This window comes from Microtus ochrogaster, chromosome X (genome assembly GCF_000317375.1).
Source record: "Microtus ochrogaster isolate Prairie Vole_2 chromosome X, MicOch1.0, whole genome shotgun sequence".
Classification (NCBI taxonomy): domain Eukaryota; kingdom Metazoa; phylum Chordata; class Mammalia; order Rodentia; family Cricetidae; genus Microtus; species Microtus ochrogaster.
The window spans coordinates 31,044,912-31,051,320 of NC_022026.1; the positions used below are offsets into that span (position 1 = coordinate 31,044,912).

The 6,409-nt window shown below is 43.0% G+C and overlaps 1 pseudogene; it reads right to left on the bottom strand.

Moving 5' to 3' along the window:
• Nucleotides 1–4,294: 4,294 nt before the first annotated feature.
• LOC101988453 lies at nt 4,295–6,074 on the bottom strand (annotated as a pseudogene).
• Nucleotides 6,075–6,409: the final 335 nt, after the last annotated feature.

The following is a 6,409-nucleotide window of genomic DNA, read 5'->3' on the forward strand; positions in this document are numbered from 1 at the left end:
ATTTCTTTCTTTATTTCTTCCTTGACCCAGCTGTGGCTCAGCAGTTGACTGTTGAGTTTCCATGAGTTTGTAGGCTTTCTGAGTGTAGCCTCATTGTTGTTAAATTCTAACTTTAATCCATGGTGATCCGATAAAACACATGTGTTCACTAATTTTTTTTTTTATCTGTGTAGGTTTGCTTTGTTACCGAGTATGTGTTAAATTTTTGAGAAGGTTCCATGAGCTGCAGAGAAGAAGGTATATTCTTTCCTATTTGGGTGGAATGTCCTATACATGTCTGTTAAGTCCATTTGCTTCATTACCTCCATTAATTCTCTTATTTCTCTATTAGGTGTCTGTCTGATTGACTTGTCCATTGGTGAGAGAGGTGTGTTGAAGTCTCCTAATATTAGTGTGGGAGGTTTGATGTCTGCCTTGAGTTAGAGTAATGTTTCTTTTACATATGTGGGTGCTTTTATATTAGGGGCATAGATATTCAGGACTGATACTTCATCTTGATGAATTGTTCCTTTTATGATTATAAAATGGCCATCTATATCTTTTCTGTTTGATTTTAGTTTGAAGTTAACTTTGTTAGAAATTAGTATGGCCACACCCACTTGTTTCTTAGGTCCATTTGCTTGAAAAACTTTCCCAGCCCTTTACTATGAGTAGATGTCTATCTTTGTGGTTGAGGTGTTTTTTTTTGTAAACAGCAGAATGTTGGATTCTGTTTTCGTGTCCAATCTCTTAGCCTGTTCCTTTTTATAGGTCATTTGAGTACATTGATATTAAGTGATATTAATGATCAGTGTTTGTTGACTCTGGTTGTTATTATTTTTTTGGTAGTAGAGTTTATGTGTTTCCCTTATTTGAGTTTTGCTGGTGAAGGGTCGCTAGTTGTCTGAGTTATTATAGGCAATGTTGGCAATGTTGAATTCCTTGGGTTGTGATTTTCCTTCTATTACTTTCTGTAAGGCTGGGTTTGTTGCTACATATTGTTTAAATTTGTTCTTATCCTGGAATATTTTGTTTTCTCCATTGATAGTGAACAATAGCTTGGCTGGGTATAGTTGTCTAGGCTTGCATCCATGGTCTCTTATTTTCTGTAGTACCTCTATCCAGGACCTTCTGGCTTTCATGGTTTCCATAGAGAAGTCTGGTGTAAATCTGTTAGGTTTACCTTTATAAGTAACTTGACCTTTTTCCTTTGCAGCTGTTAGTATTCTTTCTTTAATCTGTATGTATTATATGGCGAGGGGATTTTTTTTTTTGTTCCAGTCTATTTGGTGTTCTGTACACTTCTTAAGTATTCATAGGAATATGTTTCTTTATGTTGGGAAAGTTTTCTTCCATAATTTTGTTAAATAAATTTTCTGGGCCTTTGAGCTGTAATTGAAACAAAGCAATTCTGCTGCCCCCTTTGCCCTCAGCACCACGTCCCAGAGCCTAATCAGGCTGATCTTGCAGATCCCTTGGCCCCACAGAAGGGAGGAAGAAGGGAGGATGTTCATGGATGCAAACTGGGATGGAGAGAGAGAGGCCCCAGCAGAGGGGAGCAACCCCTGCTGAATGACCAGGGAGTGAAGGGGATCAGGTAATGTCCCTGTTCTGTTTCCGGGCTCCTGCTGCATGTCAAGAGCACACTCACCAGCCACTCTGATGGCTCCCCCAGAACAGGATCAGGTTCCTTTGTTGGCCAGGAACCTCACTAAGATAGGGCCTACCTTTCAGCAGACAGGCTATTGAAGCAAAGCAATTCCGCAGGCCCCTTTACCCTAAACACCCAGTCCCAATGCCCAAATAGGCTGAGCTGGTGAATCCCGTGGCCTCGCAGAAGGGAGGAAGAAGGGAGCAAGTTCATGGATGCAAACTGGGATGGGTTAGGGAGAGAGAGGCCCCAGCAGAGGGGAGCATCCCCTGCTGAATGACTGGGGAGTGAAGGGGGTCAGGGAATGTCCTTTCTCAGGTTTTATGTGGATTTAGTTCACCATTTTGGCACACCAATTTGTTGTACAAGCTGCTTTTTCATTTTCAAGTGGCTCAGCCCTGAAATAATCACACAGAAACAATATTATTTAAATCACTGCTTGGCCCATTGCTTTAGCTTCTTATTGGCTACTCCTACATCTTATTTTAATCTATCTCTATTAATCTGTGCATCACCACAAGGTTGTGGCCTACCAGCAAAGTTTCAACACATCTTGCTCTGCCAGCACCTCCAGGGTTTCTCTCTGATTCTGCCTCCTTTCTCCCAGCATTCAGCTTAGTTTCCCTGCCTATCTCTGTTCTACCATATCAACAGGCTAAGGCAGTTATTTTATTAACCAGTGGCATTCACAGCATATAGAGGGGAATCCCACATCACTTCACAGGTTCTTTCTTTTTATATGGCACAAGTAGAAGATGTCATATATATGTTACAATCTTTACCACCCCACAATATCTCAAATCTTCTTCTCTGACCAAACACCAACTCTTTTTCATCTCATTATTACATTCCCAATCCCACCAGACCAGCAACACTATAATCTCTTAAGGAAACTGTAGTGATATTTTGTTTATAATAAAAAAAAAACTCATCTAAAGATCAGAGTGCAGAGCTAAGTCACTAGTTAGCTGTAGAGGCCAGGCAATGGTGGTACACACCTTTATTTCCAGCAATTGAGAGAGTCAGACAGATGTCTGTGAGTTTATGGTCACCCTGGGCTACATGAGATTGAAACTGTCAAAAAGAGGAAGAGAGCTCACAAAAAAAAGGTGATAGCAGCACTTGGAATCACACGCTTTTACTTCAAGCACTAGAAAGGTGAAGACAGGATTGATATTGCTGGGAGGAGAGAGGTATATATGGGGCAATTATAAGGTAACCTTCAGAGTTGTCCATGTCATGGTACCAAAAGGACTTCAGAGGGTTGTGGATGCCACTGTCAGACATCCCCAGAGTTGGGTGGTGGATGTTAGCTGCCAGAACACTGACACCAAAGGCACTCTGAAATGCTCCAATAGTCCTATCTTTAAAATGTTTGACTGACAAACCTGTATGGGTCATGAAATGGACTTTCACAACAGAGAACCTGCAGGTCTTAGACACAACTGGTTCAGGAGTAGCTAAATATTCAGCATATTGAAGGATCAACCAGCCCTTGGAATTCTCCTGCATTTGTTTTTTTTTTTTTTTAAAAAGAATGTAGAAAATGGAGAATTAAAAAGATCTAAGGGCTGAGAATAAGGAGATTCAGTCAATGAGTTATTTATAGTATGGAATTCCCTTGCCTTGTCTATTACCCAAAGGATGGGCTCTCAGTTAATGATTTAAACTATTGTTTCTTCACTATACCTTTACAAGAAAAGGATTGAAAAACAAACTTGTCTTCATTGTGCCTACTTAAAATAATTCTCAGGCTTTTAAGAGATATCAATGAAAGAGTATCCCACATGGAATGCTAAATAACCCCACTCTGTGACAGCATATTGTATATCAGCTCTTAGAGATGATACACATGCAATTTTATCAGTCTATAGTTTACCATTACATGGACAACATCTTGTTAGTTGATTAAAATGTAGATACTTTAGAGAAATGTTTGAAGAAGTAAGGGAAATTTTGCCTCCAATATGGCCAACTAAAATCCAATTAAAACCTAAGAGAGTTTGGGAAGGAATTCTAGGCAAAAAAATAAAAAAAAGGTTAAGCATGGCTTAAAACCATGATTCATTTAAGAGAGGTTTTCCTGATTCAGCAGTAGCAGGAAAAAAAGCCATGTGGTTTTGAAATGATGGCTTCCTAGGCCTTGCTGCCAGTACTAACTCTGGCTTTTTCAGGAGGCTGAGCATCTGAATGGGGTTTGTTAGCAGTGGGTTACAATCTATTTAATGGATCAACATAGACCAGCTACATATCTAGAACTGGAGCCATGTGCATGGCTCTCAGAGGCAGTGAACAGTTCTCTGCCATGTCGGACTGGGCAGTGCCAAAATTCAAAGCACCATTAGTACTAGCCATGTCATTTAGAATTTTATTCCTGAGGGATTATAAAGTAGCAACTTATGTTTATTTGTTATTTTAGCATTTAAAACTAATTGCATAGTAGGAAGAAGGTATGGTTTGAAAAAGAGTGTGAATAGAAAATACCACAAAATGTCTGTCATTATGTAGAAAGGAATAAAGAACAGCCTCTCTCTTCTTACAGTTCCCAGGGTGGGACCGAGGGTGGAACTCAGTGCCACAGAAGTGGCTTTCCACCCTCTGGGTAGAGATGGTCCTGTGGAAAGGCATGCTGACACAGCCCGCTCCACTGACCACACACTTTTTCTAGTCCCTCTCATACAACCACCCATAGAGAGATGCTGTCACCAGACCAGAGGACAGTCCACTCTTCCTCAAGAAATAGTGGTCATTTTCCCACCTGAGCTGGTCAGGGGTATCCTGAGGTGAGAAATAGAGGAAAGATATAGGAAATGATGAAGTTCCCCCACAGGTGAAAGTCAAACAGGCCCTGTGCCTCTGAGATCTCCTGCCCACAAGTGTCAAAGTTAAGGCCCCCACACTTGACCAGGGCACAGACTTGAATGTAGTAAGTGCCATGTACTATGTGGAGACCATCAAAGACACCCAGGAAATACAGCTCTTTGGACAGGGTGGGCCTCTCGTAGAGTAAGTGACAGCAGAAACCATTAGAGCAGACCTGGACATAGCCTTCTTTTCCCCAGAAAGGCACCAAGATGAAGTTGTCATACATCATCTCTGAGTGGAAAGTAGGTGGTGCTTTCATGTTCCACTTGGCAGCCTCTTCACAGTGCACTTCCTGGGTGTCCCTCTCACAGGACAGGTGACCAGTCAGGATTTTTAAGAACTTACTATGGGATGGGTCCGTTTCACTAGTTGCATTCTCTATCCCAACAAGTCCCAGGGGGGTTGTGGCTATCTGGGCAATTATAAGGTAACCTTCAGAGTTGTCCATGTCATGGTACCAAAAGGACTTCAGAGGGGTGTGGATGCCACTGTCAGACATCCCCAGAGTTGGGTGCTGGATGTTAGCTGCCAGAACACTGACACCAAAGGCACTCTGAAATGCTTTCTGGATTTCAATGGCTGCCAAGAGAGGCAGCTGGTTCATCAAAGTCATGGGGTACACAATGTGCTTCACCTCGGAGTCTCTGAGGAGTTGGATTGCAGGCTGAAAGAACGGGATGTCAAAGCAAGTGAACATGCCAAACTGGCCCGCAAAGGGGATATCAAAGTTGACGAGGTCCACATGAGCAGGGATATCAAAGGCTGCCTCAAAGTACAGGTTGTGCTTACGGTAGCAGGCAACAAGGTTTCCATTGTGGCTGAACAACACATTTGTATTAAACTGGTATCTCCTGTCATGTGAGCACCTGGGGTCACTGCGAAGGCAAGGCTGTTTTGTTCCAAGATTGGCCACCAAGAACATCTGTCCCTTGATGGCCATACAACTCAGGCACTGGAGGACCTCTGTGTCATTGAACCAAAAGGGCTCCAGACATGGGTTCCACCTGACCAGCCTGGGAGATGGCATAAAGTCCAAGAATGGGCAAATGGATGTTCTTGTGAAGATGAACCCATGGATGCCATCTTCTGGGAACACTATAATCTGCACACCCTTCTGGGCTGCAGCCATCACTTGCTGTTCATAGATGTCGAGGTTCTGCTTCATGAGCTTCAGGGCCTGTTGGCAGCTGGTGAGATCCAGAGGGTTTGGGCTCAGGACCGACCGGTGCTCATACACTGCAGCAATGTAGTGTTTGGCCGGCCTTGCAGTGCTCCAGGGAGCCTGAGCCAAGGCCCAGCACAAGTGGACAACAGCCGAGGAGGAAGACAGCAGGCGTGGTACTGGCTCCACTGATGGCGGAACCAGGCAAAAGCTGAATGGAGAATGGGCGTGCTCATGTTATCGCCTCACGGAGGACTGACTCCTAGTCCCGCCCCTTCTCCTGGATAAAAACGGTTGGCTATCCTCCTGTCGGTCAGAAGCAGGTGTCACCAATAGCGTGCAGCTAACTCTGAAGATTTTCTGGCTTGTGAGGCTGTGGGCTTTGAGAGTGCTGTGAAGTAACTTTAGGTGGAACATGGCGGAAAGTAACTCAGAAGAGGGTAGCAACAGAAGCGAGGATCAGCTATCTGGTGCTAAAGTCATCACCCAGGCCCTGAAAAGGCAAGTACTGAGAATCGCCAGCAGGAAACAGGTGTGTGGGGGGGGGGTGGAAAGAAAGAGAGAGAGAGAGCCATTTAGAATTTTAAGAAGCTGTTTTGGTCATAAAAGTATTACAGATACAGAATAAAGACAAATTCAGATAAAAACATTCTCAATGCATCACAGTGTTGGATAAATATAAATATGCTTGGGAGAGAAAAGAAAAGGAATATAAAGAGTTATTAAAACAGGCAAATTATTTTTAAAAAATA